The following is a 12377-nucleotide window of genomic DNA, read 5'->3' as shown; positions in this document are numbered from 1 at the left end:
TCTTTTCAAGAATTGTTTTTTTAAAGTATGCAAAATCAACATTAAGTATACTATTATTTAACGTTGTAGCTTATATAACATTGGGGCAAAAACTGTTTAAAGTTTCAAACTTGCAGGTTTTATCGCATTTAGTCTGGTTTGGATTGTTCTTAAATCTGCATATTTCCATGTTTTCAGAGGACATGGCGTCATCACGGCCGCGGCGCGAAATTCAGCCAGACCGGACAGGGACTTTCCCTCTAGATCTCCAGGGTTTGCAATGTGCCAGCCTGCAAGGTGTGTGACATACTTTGCTCACGTTTTTAATAATCGTATTTTAAGTTTGTTTCTAGTAAAAGTGGGTTTATTGGTATGGGTTACGATATTCAATTTACAGCATACATGCTGAGTCGATCTGCCCACACAAAGTTTGCATGAAAAATGTTTGTTTTTTAGAAAATGTCACCAGTTGCATTTATTTTAAGGAACAGATAAGAACAATGTTATTCAAACAAGAGCGCGACAAATTCAGTTTGCAAATGTATCAACCAGGGGCTAAATTAAGAAGAGAGCTTGAAGTATTTTAATAAGCCATTTGCATGTCTTGGGGGTACAGGAGGTGGAGAGAGGCCACATGATTTGGTCTTGTAAAATATCACACATTTTTGGATGAACGTGTGACTGTCAATCACTTACATTTCCAGTTGCAAGAGTGTTCCAGCACAGGAGGGCATGATTATAAATTAGTAAGGACTGTTAATAAGACTAATCTGTATGCACACTTTTTGTTTTTACTGACTTGTAAATTATACATGATAATCTACCGCCCAGCATTGTCACTGTGTCAGCAGGATCGAACACTAATCACTTTTAAAAATGTATTGGATAACAAATGGAGACAATATAATAATCATATTCTCAACAAATGTCGAAATTAACTGAGATCCTCGAAGGACATTTATATGCAGCACTGTAAAACAAACAACAAACTTTGATAATATTTTCTGCTGCAAAACTGTTTGTGAATGTGTTCCGGCCCCCACAAAAGGAATATCTTTTTTTCAGTTAAGTAATATACTTGATAAGAAAATCAAGATGAACTGACGACCAAAGCAACGTTAGAGGATTAACAATGATAACAGGACATAACGTAACAAACAAATATGAAAACAAGGTTGTTTTGCTTGCAGTATGCTGACAAACACCATCATTTAGTTTTTCTTCTCTATTGCTTTTTTCATTTTTGACTAAATGTTTTAACATAGACGGGGAATCTAGACAAGGGTGGTGGTGTGTGTGTGTGTGTGTGTGTGTAGAGCGATTCAGAGAAAACTACTGGACCGATCTTCATGAAAGTTTACATGAGAGTTCTTGCAAATGATATCCTACGATTTTTGTGTGTGTGTGGATAAATGTCTTTGATGACGTCATATCTAGCTCTTTGCGAAAGTTGTGGCTCTGTCACACCCTCATTTTCCATCAAATGGATTGAAAGTTTGGTCATGCAATCTGCCACGAACCACAGACTATGGGATTACATTTCAGCTTGGAAGCTTACAAATTAATAATGAGTTTGGTCATTAAAAATCACAAAATTCTAATGAAACTCTAAATTGTGATTCAAAAAAGATTTTATCTTATTTTGTACCATTTTCTAATTCCAAAAACATATAGACATAATACCTTATGTTTGAATTACAAATAAGCTCAGAAAGTTGGAACGAATAAGGAAAAGCGAGGTTTCCTGTTAAACGCTCTAAGCTGCTGCGCTATACTGACTTAGTGGTCACTTCAAGCGGCTGGTGCAGTGTGTTTAATTTCATTCTTAGAGTTTGACAGATTGGCTAGATGTTTTAATTTTGCACCACGACTTGTTTTCAGGATGCTGCAGAGTTGATGAAGAAGCCAGGTCTGACCGGTCTACATTTTGCCGACGACAGGACTGCAAGGAAAAGAACGTTCCAACCAAGAATGTGATCTGATCTGAATCAGACGTGGAGGAGTTACAGAACGCTCTTCCATCCTTTATCTGAACACAAAAGAACTGACGAAGGCATTAGCCAAGAACCTGTTTATTCCATTTCAAGATATCAAGACTTGAGCAGTCATAGTAGTAAATGTTTCTGTCTTTAATCCTAAGACAGACCTGCAAGCCTCGTAGTTGTGGTGAAAGCTGAAACTTGGCAATTGAGCAAGTTTGTGATTTTACTTTTTTATGTGTGTGGTTGTGTATTACAGAGCTTTTTTGAACTTTTGATAAGTTTTTAAACTAGATCTTATAGACGTGCTGGTTAACTTGCATGTGATTTGATTTATAACTTGAGACTGGTGTTTTTGTACGCCGACATAATGTGTCCAGGTTATGATATCCGTTTGCATCAGGACTAATTAAGAGATGACAGAAGCAAGCATTCCGCTATTGGCGAACTTCCCTTGATCTGTAACATATTTCAAGAGAAAAACTCATACTCCAAAGAGAAAGATGGAAGACTCAGGTCAGGTACATGCTCCCATGGGTTCATCAGGGAAACCGGCTGAAATTTTTATTGATCTGACTATCTCTGACAGCTCTGACGAAGACTTCCTAGACCTCACTGTGGATGATTATGAAGATGAGAGTGTTCTCGCTGGCTCTGCAAGTTTTATCAGTGGACAAAGTGCAGAGGTATCAGCAACACGAGAAGTTGGAACAGCTGATGACACTGGCTATGATGGAAACCTTAGCCACCAAGGACAAATTTGTAGTCCAGTCAGTTCAACAATGTGTTTCACTCAGAGCGTTAACACAACAGCACCTGACTTTTTACCTCACAGTGGTATAGATGATGCTGTGTCTTGCAAAGAACCGCCGGTTTCTGTTTTTGAAGGAAACAAAATGGACCAAAGGGGTGGAAAGACATTGAATACCTTGCCTCAAAGCAAGTCAACATTCCCCGGTGGGACTACTGGTTGTACCAACAGTCAGAAAGCAAGTGCAGTTGTGCCCCCTCCTGTGAACAGTTTCAGTTACAGCCCTACTGAGAATAGCGGAGTCCATACTGGCATGGGAAGCGCTGCCACAATCAGTAACAACCCAGCGGTCAGTGGACAAGTCCTCGGCGAAGCGTCAGCTTTCGTACAGATGTCCAAGTTTTTCTATAACATATTTACCGGCATGATAAACGTCAAAACTGAACCAGTTGACAATGGGTACATTAACGCATTAACTTTTCCCCAGATCAACAGCACTGCTGTTCATGGCTCTTACAGCAGTGTAGACCTGTCTCATGTCAAACAAGAACCTGTCGACTACTATGGATATCAACAACCACATGCTAGCAAAAGCGACACTGAGATTTATGGCTCTCACAGCAATGTGGACTTGACTCTTGTCAAACAAGAACCGGTTGGCAACTTAAACATGTATCATCAAGCACTTAGACATAGACAACTTGATTATCCCAAAAGAGAAATTGCTGGCAGAGGTAACACTGACTTCTGTGGGAATGTGGACTTGGCTGATGTAAAACAAGAACAAATTAACAGTTTCAATGCCCATCAACCAGCATTTGCAAGCAGAAGTGGCACTGGGGTGTATGGGGGTCACACCAATGTCATGCCCATTCGACAGCAAGGAGCTGGGAACAACTCGTATGGTGCAGCACCTGCCTTTGCCAACACGAGCAACGCAGCACCCCATAACTCTGCAGGCTGGAACATGGCATCTGGACACAGCACTCTCAATGCAAACTCTTCTTCTTTCTTTAACCAACAAGACGTGAACCACTCTCACCAAACAATAACTATTGACTGTAACTCCACGGTGAACACATTACCAGTGCCACACACCTTCAGTCTCTATGAAGCAGAAAGCAGCTTGAAGGTCGATACCCAGGAAATGGCAGTGGACAGGGTCCAGGAGGCCGGCTCAGGCTTAGCCAGTGTCATCCAGTCTGCTGTGGACGCTTCCACCAGACCTGGAAGTATTGTCTGGTCCTTGCCTTGCACACTGACACCGGTAAGCGCATGTTACAAAAACATCTCACCTGATCTACTGGTCAAAGAGCATCAGCTTTATGTGTCCAAAGAGAAGAAAGGTCACATCTGCAATGTAGAACCAAGCATGGTGGCTGCTCTGGACATGTGGGAGAGGAAGGTTCTGCGAGAGATGAATCTAGTGGACCACTTCAAAGCCATTATTGCTGAAGATGAGAAGGGGATGCCTATCTTCTTGAACCAGAGGTACGAGCTGGTCAGAGGCTTGGCATTTGTCCGTCTCCAAGCCCTCATCTCGGAAGGTCTGTGGACGATAGCACAAACCGAAATTACAGTCCAAGCGTTGATGACGGGATCCTTTGGTCCTATCAAATACAAGTGCGACTACTGCGCGTATTGCACTGACGGTAACCTTGAACCTCACCTTAAGAAGAGACAGCATCCGTCAGGCAGCAGTATCTTGCAGCTCAAGAAGAATGGCGCTGGAGCTGAGGTCACCTGCATTGTTCTTCCAAGTTTGATCAAAGTTTCTGCCCCCTTCAAGAAGCTTTTCCCAGTGTGCCCAGTGTGTTGTGCGGTGTTTGAAGACATCATGAGCTGCGCAGCACACACGTACCGGCACGGGGGAATTACCGGGGTGTACCAGCTTCGCCAGGTGTTGCACACAAAGACGTTCATCATCACGATGGGGACCATGAAATGCGGCGTGTGCGGTGCTGTGTCCCCTACAGTCCGAGACCTGATCAATCACTGGCTCATGACGAATCATGTCAACCTACTGGGAGAAAACCAGGAGATCGCCTTCTTCTGTTGTCAGACTAGCAGAAACTGCAGCTTTCGCTCAAGCAACCTTGAGGACACTCACAATCACGTCTTTACTCAACACTATGGACAAAACCAGGGGATAGTGAAAGGCATGTACCTCGGGGAGCCGACTTCTGTCAGACGTCTCATGCCGTTCTTTCCTATGAGCAGTGTGAAAGTGAATGCTGACCCTTCGGCGGACGATTTCCATACTGAAAAACAAAGCAACTCAGACAGTGTGGATGCAAAAGCACCTCCCATTGCTGAAGCAAAGTCCACAAAAGAGATCAGCTCATCTCGGAGCACTGAGACTTTGGCAAGTGCCACTTCAGTTGACAAATCATGCATTAACATTACAGACAAGGCCAGCCACACATATGCATCTGTCACAGCTTCAATGGGACTTTCTACCCCAGGAGAGAGTAGATGTGTGCTCAAGGACAATGTTAACACTGTCAGTGCGCAGCAGCAATCAACCGCTAGCAGTGAGATTAACAGAGCTCCCTCCACTGCAAACGTTCAGGCTGACAGTGTGCCAAAATCAATCTTCAGTTCCAGTGGTCATACAGAGCCATTCGGCACATCTTTGGGCAGGTTGTCTAGCCCTACAGAAAACAAACGCTTTCTCGCAGAAACTAAGAGCGACTCGAGTAACATCAGTAAACGACCGAAAACAACCGGCAACAGTACTAACAACGAACCCTCCTCCAGTGCTAGCGGTTTGACTGGTGGTGTATCAGAAACCAGTTTCAGTTGCAATGATCAGACTGCATCTAACAAGAGAAGGCATACGGGGGCAGCAACGGCACCTGAGAAACGCCATTGTGCAGGGAAGGACACAATCAACGCTGAGCCTTTCAAGGCAGCAGCCCCAAGTGTTCTGCAGGAAATGTCCCGGCAAGACGAAGACTGTGAAAAGTGTCAGGTATCATCGACTGTGTCAGATGACAGCTATGCAAAGAGCCCTGACATTGTGGACAGCAGCCTGGAGTTGAAGGAAGGACTGGCATTCGTCAAGCTCTCCACTCTTCCCGGAGGTGTTGACACTCCCTCTTCACGTCACCCTGTGAAGATAAGTCAGTTGACGCACGGCACTCAGTACGGTATCATGGGGTACATGTGCGACTATTGTCATAGGGTTTTCCAGTCGAGAAATGTCCTCCTAGGTCATCAACAGAAGGACAGGCACGCCACCGGCAGCATTGTTCTTCAGCAGACAGCAAACAACAAGGATGGTCACCTGACACCTTCTTGCATCTTAGCTCCCGCTTGTTTGAAACCCAATCCAAGTATCAACAGTCGTCTGGCGCCTGTTTGTCCTGTGTGCTACGAGGTGTTTGAGGATATCATGGATTGTGTCGCTCACAGCTACACACACTTCGGTCCTGTGGGAACCTACCAGCTTCATCAGGTATGTTACGTCAAAAACGTCCCTGTGAGTGAGGGGGCTCCGGTTCAGTGCAATTTGTGCAGAGACGAGATTCATGGCTTTGAAGCGCTGATGGACCACTGGAAGCTGACTCATCGATGGAGACTGGTGAAGGACAGTCGCTGCCTCATAGCGTACCGTTGTGGGACTTTGAACCCGTGCGGTTTCACCAGTAGAGACATGGGACAAGTTCGAAAGCACGTGCAGGATCACAAGTTGAAGCACGGACGCATGATGGAAGTGATGTTCCTCTCTAAGGAGAGTCTTATCCCAGCCAGAAGCCTCCTTCCATTCTTTCCCATTACTTCGCTGGCTGTGTACCCGTACCTTCTGGAACAACCCGCGTGCAACAAGAACACCACAAGAGGCAGAGCACGGTATTGTGCCGCTGGAACAAGAAAACGCCACCAACAGATTGCAAAGACAGAATACTCTTATGGCCTGTTGAAAATGCTGGGCCAGATGTTGCTTCATCATTTAGGTCCAGAAAAGCAGATAAGCCGTTGAAGACAGAGGAACCAGACTATGTGCCTCCTGCAAAGATCCAGCCTTCCTGTTAAACTTCCTCAAGAATTACTTCTGTTACAGTCAGTACTGTGTGTGTGTGTGTGTGTGTGTGTGTGTGTGTGTGTGTTTTGATGAAAGCATTTTGTTGCTTTGGTTTGATGTATATGGTATATTGATTAATAGCACACGCCGGAAAGGATGGAAAGGATGCATTTGAGGCGAAACCTGTTGATAGGGTTGGACTAATGTTATTTTGATAAAGTTCGACTTTTTCTTTGGAAGTAAGAAAGCTGCAAGGAAGGCTATTTGTTTATTACAAGATAGTCCTTGTGTCTGTTATCAGTCTTCCAGTTAACATTCAACACATTTAACTTCTGAGACTATCGTGATCAATCTTTCTGTGAGTGTGTTTGTGTGTGGTTTTGGTGACAGAATTTGTTTATTGATCTTATTTATTTTTTGATTGATGGCACGCTGAATTAGGTTTATTTGTTATGAAACCTATTGATCAAGGTAATTTGTTAAGAAAAAGACATTTGATATGTATTTATTAATTATAGCACACACTTGAATGGATGCCCCCCGCGGGTTAGGGGGAAGAATTTACCCGATGCTCCCCAGCATGTCGTAAGAGGCGACTAACGGATTCTGTTTCTCCTTTTACCCTTGTTAAGTGTTTCTTGTATAGAATATAGTCAATGTTTGTAAAGATTTTAGTCAAGCAGTAAGTCCTTTGTACTGGAAACTTGCATTCTCCCAGTAAGGTTATATTGTACTACGTTGCAAGCCCCTGGAGCAATTTTTTTATTAGTGCTTTTGTGAACAAGAAACAATTAACAAGTGGCTCTATCCCACCCCCCTTTCCCCGTCGCGATATAACCTTGAACGGTTGAAAACGACGTTAAACACCAAATAAAGAAAGAGCACTTGAATATCGAATGGATGAACTTGAGGTATCGGAGATGACCTTTGTTGATACATTTTAAACCTGTATTTTCTCTTCATACATTTGTGTACTTTCTTTTGTTTTTCCTTTTTTTTCCGATGCAAACCCAAGAATCAATGGGGGCCCGGTAGCTCAGTTGGTAGAGCACTGGACTTGTGATCGAAAGGTCGCAGGTTCGAATTCGGGCCGGGACGGACACGGGTCAACTTTATGTGCAGACCCAGAGACGGAAGCCATGTCCCACCCCCGTGTCATCACAATGGCACGTAAAAGACCTTGGTCATTCTGCCATAAGTGCAGGTGGCTGAATACACCTAAACACGCAGACACCTGGGTAGCGCGACTCCGTTGCTGCTAGCTTTCCACTGGGAGGAAGCGACCCGAATTTCCCAGCGATGGGACAATAAAGTAATGAAAATGAAAATGAAATAAGTAAGCCCAACTTTGTTTCTACAGAAGCATTTGGCCTTCTTTTTATTTCTATGTTCTTTTAGTTTTAGGTTTTTTTCTTGTCAGCTCAGTTTTCTGCTCCGAAGATCTTGCTGAGATTTGTTCGTGAAAATACATTGTTGTGTTGTCATTTTGTAGAGTCTTCCTGAGGGTCTGTCAGAATAGACGAATTCCGAAATTTACTCTGTTGGGTTTGTAAGAGTTGTGAAAGAGTGAATAATTTAGCTTTTAGTGAGGCAATTAAGCTTTCTACACGTGTTTTTTCTCAGTTAGTCCACGTGTTTCAGACACACCCCTGGCTAGTGGCTGGCCTAGTATGACACGTGGGAAACTTTGACTAACTATAAAAGCAAGAGTACGTATACCGGTACGGTTGGCCTAGTGGTAAGGCGTCCGCCCCGTGATCGGGAGGTCGTGGGTTCGAACCCGGGCCGGGTCATACCTAAGACTTTAAAATTGGCAATCTAGTGGCTGCTCCGCCTGGTGTCTGGCATTATGGGGTTAGTGCTAGGACTGGTTGGTCCGGTGTCAGAATAATGTGACTGGGTGAGACATGAAGCCTGTACTGCGACTTCTGTCTTGTGTGTGGCGCACGTTAAATGTCAAAGCAGCACCGCCCTGATATGGCTCTTCGTGGTCGGCTGGGCGTTAAGCAAACAAACAAACAAAATTTCCTAACATCTATTTAAGGATGTGACAAAGTTCTGATAATCGATAAATAACTCTTGTCATGTATGTTGGAAATTATACATTATAATGTTTGTAATTACAGATCAGATTAAATTATGTTGTGAATGTATTCAAATGTGGTGTGATTTGCTTACATCTTGTGATTTGTAATCTTGGAAAGATTAACTATTTCTGAAGAAGCCATCAGGATGGATTTAATGCTTGTTCGTAGTTAATCATGGTTCACATATTTGGAAATTCAAGTTCATTGTTATTATGTTAAATATCGGGGATTACTTTGTTTTGCTTATTCAGTGTTAATCATGGTTGGATATCAGTTTGTTCAGTTTAAATAAAGATAAACAGATAAGATTTGCCTTTATGCTTGCTACGTAATCTGTTTCGTCTGCTTGTGTATGATAGTAACAGGCCAGAGCGCATGTGTGCGGTGTATTTGAACACACACACACACACATGCACACACACACACTTACACACGCGCACGCACTTATTAGGAATAACGAATAGATAAACCTCCACGATCTCTCTCTCTCTCTCTCTCTCTCTCTCTCTCTCTCTCTCTCTCTCTCTCTCTCTCTCTCTCTCTCTCTCGCTCATGCACACACACACACACATGCACACGCTTTTTTTTTAACCTGGTATATTGAATTTAAGGTGTTGCATGGACTACGCCATTTTTGCGAAGTTTTCTGGTGAATTTAAGGTGCAGTGAATAAGCCATTTATGGAAGATCAGTTTTGGGAATGATTAACCTTGAGAAGTGACGGGCGCAGTGGCCTTATGGATGAGACATCGGAAGGCCGTCAGTTCAAATCCCGGCCGCTGCCGCCTGGTGGGTTAAGGGTGGCGATTTCAGTCCAATCTCCCAGGTTAACTTATGTGCAGACCTGCTAGTGCCTTTATCCCCCTTCTTGTGTACAAGCAAGCACAAGACCAAGTGCGCACGGAACAGATCCTGTAATCCATGTCAGAGTCCGGTGGGTTATAGAAACACGAAAAACCATGTACCCAGCATGATTCTCCCGAAAGGGGCGTATGGCTGCCCGAATGGCAGGGTAAAAACGGTCAGTTATACACGTAAAATGACGCACTCGTGCAAAAACGAGCGAACGTGGGAGTTTCAGCCCATGAACGAAGAAGAAGAAGAACCATGGGAAGTCCAAGGGACATTCCATGGGTCGTAATTTCGGTATGTATAGGCCTACACACTTGCAGTCATAAGTTTGAAAATGCTCCGATCCGTAAATATGTTACTCAATTAATAATATAAATAGTAGTGCAGTAGATTCAGTAGGGATGCCTTCAACCTCTTACATATTTTTTTAATTGGCATTACTAGATCGGAAAATGTATTATGATAACGGTTTGCTATGTTCACAGCTCAGTTTTTGTGCTAAACGACCGTGAGGGGCCCCCAAGCTACCCCGGGTGGGGGTCCTTTGGCGCCAACAGAAAATATTTATCTAATCAGTAATATAGTTAAGTGACACATCTAATTAGGGGTTTTCGAGGGTGCTGATTCCAAAAATGATGTTTTTATCTCGATTAAATGTCCTGATCACATATAAAAGGTCTCCTTTGTTGCTGAATTACGATTTTTGGCTCACGTAAGTGTAGCCTATGCGATCGTAACTTTGTCTGTGTGTGTGTGTGTGCGTGCGTGCGTGCGTATGTGCGTGCGTGCGTGTGTATGTCTGTGGTAGAAACTCTAACATTTGAAGACGTCACATTACATTGACGTCACATTATGACGTAAGAGGGTTAGACGTCACGCGAAGGAAGTACTGAAAGTCTCGGTCATTATTATTTTGAGCGGGCCGAGACTAGTTGGCAGTCGTGTCCCTGCAAGTAGGCTACGACTACGAGCAGACAGACAGATCTAGATCTAGTGTCTCGCTTTCTTGCACAATTTCACCTATGCTCTTTCTGTGTGTGTGTGTGTGTGTGTGTGTGTGTGTGTGTGTGTGTGTGTGTGTGTGTGTGTGTGTGTGTGTGTGTGTGTGTGTGTGTGACGGAGTGATTGAGTTTGTGTTACTGTTTGTCGATTTCTTACGCTTCGCCTCTTGTTTTTGTTAAAATAAACAATATATCCAGTTCAAATTGGTTAAATAGTTAGTACATTCATGGACCATCAACCAGGAAGCCTGGCGACTTCAAGCAGTTCCTAGCGAATGACGACAACAAAAAGCAGTTGTGCCAGCTTTTATTTCGAGTATGGAGTTTTGTTTGTTTGTTTGTTTAACGCCCAGCCGACCACGAAGGGCCATATCAGGGCGGTGCTGTTTGACATTTAACGTGCGCCACACACAAGACAGAAGTCGCAGCACAGGCTTCATGTCTCACCCAGTCACATTATTCTGACACCGGACCAACCAGTCCTAGCACTAACCCCATAATGCCAGACGCCAGGCGGAGCAGCCACTAGATTGCCAATTTTAAAGTCTTAGGTATGACCCGGCCGGGGTTCGAACCCACGACCTCCCGATCACGGGGCGGACGCCTTACCACTAGGCCAACCGTGCCGGTCTGAGTATGGAGTGACCAACGTGCAGCTTCAAGACTCGAAAAGACAGACATGGCAGTTCTGATCGTAGAAGGAAGGGCCCTTAAATTGACATCATCCAACGGAAAGGTCGAGGCACATGAGATTCATACGATCTACAGCAACCAAGAGGAGACCGACACAAGGGTTGTGCTGTATCTCGATCCACCACGCCGCAGCAATTGGATACAAGGACGCTGTCGTCAGGACGCCTGATACTGACATATTTGTCATCCTGTTGCACCATGCTCATGAAATCAAATTGAACGTGTACCCAGACACAGGGTCTGGAAAACACAGGCGGCTGATCAACGTCACTGAGTTTGCTGAGTCTCTTGGAAAAAACTACTGTGCCGCACTTCTTGGGTACTACGTGTGGAGTGGAGAAGACTGCACCAGTGCCTTCAAAGGGAAGGGAAAGGTAGGACCGTTGAAGAAACTGCAGAAAAACCCAAAGTTTCAGGAAGCGTTCGCACGGCTTGGTGACGAATGGAGCATCCACCATGAAGTGGACGAATCATTGGAACTGTTTGCCTGCGTCATGTATGGACACAGTCGGGAACTGTCAGTGAATACAGTTCGTGGGAAAATGCTCCGCAAAATGGTGGGTGAAGATGAAAAACTCACCGCGAAGTCCAAAGTCGACCTCGCTCGTCTGCCTCCTTGTCGTGCTGCTCTGCAGCCACACAACAAACGTGTGAACCACCGTGTTGCTCTGTACAAAAGAGCGCACATAGTCATTATAGAGAAACCAAAACCCTATGATGAAGGCCAGGGATGGATGAGAAACGCAAAAGACTTACTGGAACCGATATGGTCATCAAAACCCATGACAGCGTCTTTGATTGATCTGTTGGCTGCTATTGATCCTAAAGACAAGGAAACGGAAGATGAAGAAGACATGGAAGTGGATGAAGTTGACTTTGACGCAATGTTTGAAAGTGATGAAGAGTTGTAACTGTCTCTTTTGTACAATGGTTCACTACCAGATATGTTGACAGACGCAGCTATGATGAAGAGTTGGTTTACCCGAGATTATGCCAAACATTCCTTTA

Source organism: Littorina saxatilis, linkage group LG17, assembly GCF_037325665.1.
Source record: "Littorina saxatilis isolate snail1 linkage group LG17, US_GU_Lsax_2.0, whole genome shotgun sequence".
NCBI classification, from domain to species: Eukaryota; Metazoa; Mollusca; class Gastropoda; order Littorinimorpha; family Littorinidae; genus Littorina; species Littorina saxatilis.
This window is presented reverse-complemented; position numbering follows the sequence as displayed.